A 1,113-nucleotide genomic window follows, 5' to 3' on the forward strand; every position below is an offset into this window, starting at 1 on the left:
AACCCCCCCAGGGCCAGTGGAGAGAGTGGCAATATCAGGAGGGTAGAGGGAAGGTGAGGGAGGAAGGGGAACAGTTGACAAGGTCTACATTGTAAACTTTAATATGACTGAATTTGTTGTATAAAAAATATATCTAATCTTTTAAGCTATTGATATTGGTAGGTACCTTTCAGTCAGCTCCAACTAATAGTAAACCTATGAGTAAAAGAGCAAAACACCGGCCCACCCTTCCCGTGCCATCTCCACCATCATTGTGAGGTGAACTCACTGTTGGAACCACTGTGTCAAGCAAGCAGGATGTCTTTTTTCACAGACTGATCTCCCTTGTTAGAATTTCAAATCGGTGGGAGAAAGCATTGCCATCCTTACTTTCATGGACAATTCTGGCTGTATATCTTCCAAGAGAGATTTGTTCATGTTTTTGGCAGTTCATGGAACCATTATCGGAGTCATGTTTTTATCTTCTCAAAAGGAAGATTTATTTTGGGGATACAAAGTGTCCCATAAGATAATTTTATTAAGAAACTCTTTAAGGGGAAAGAAAACCTTCACAGTCAGCATGGCCAGTCTTGGCACTTCTTGTTTCCCACCTGCATACATGGCCTTTGAAGTATTTGCATGCAAAAGAGTCTCTGAGCATTTCCTCTGGTGGAGAAACTTCAGTGAGAGCAGCCAGGGTTCTGGGATACATACTAGCAGATATTGCATGGACTCCCACATACTCTGTCCAAATCTCCATCTGTGCTTGCTTCCCCTGTCTCATTAAGTCATAGTTCAAAATGCATCAATTCCTCTCTAGTCTTTCTTATTAATTGTCTAGTTTTAATGTGCACATTAGGCTTCTGTAAGGCATGTTTTAATCATCAAAGTGACACTTCAAGGGGATCTAACAAAATTAATTTGCCCAATGCAATATTTCTTTGATTTTTACACGTTTGCTTCCATGAATATTAACTGTGTCCAAATAAAATAAAACACTTGATGGCTTTAATCTGTTCCATTCTTCTCCTGATGTTTACCAATAATGTAATTGTGAGAATATGGTTTCCTTTACATTGAATCATAGTCCATACTGAAGGGTGTATCTTTTGATCTCCATGAGTAAATGCTTCA

Source organism: Echinops telfairi, unplaced genomic scaffold, assembly GCF_000313985.2.
Source record: "Echinops telfairi isolate 266 unplaced genomic scaffold, ASM31398v2 ScPeMD7_2;HRSCAF=8, whole genome shotgun sequence".
Lineage (NCBI taxonomy): Eukaryota > Metazoa > Chordata > Mammalia > Afrosoricida > Tenrecidae > Echinops > Echinops telfairi.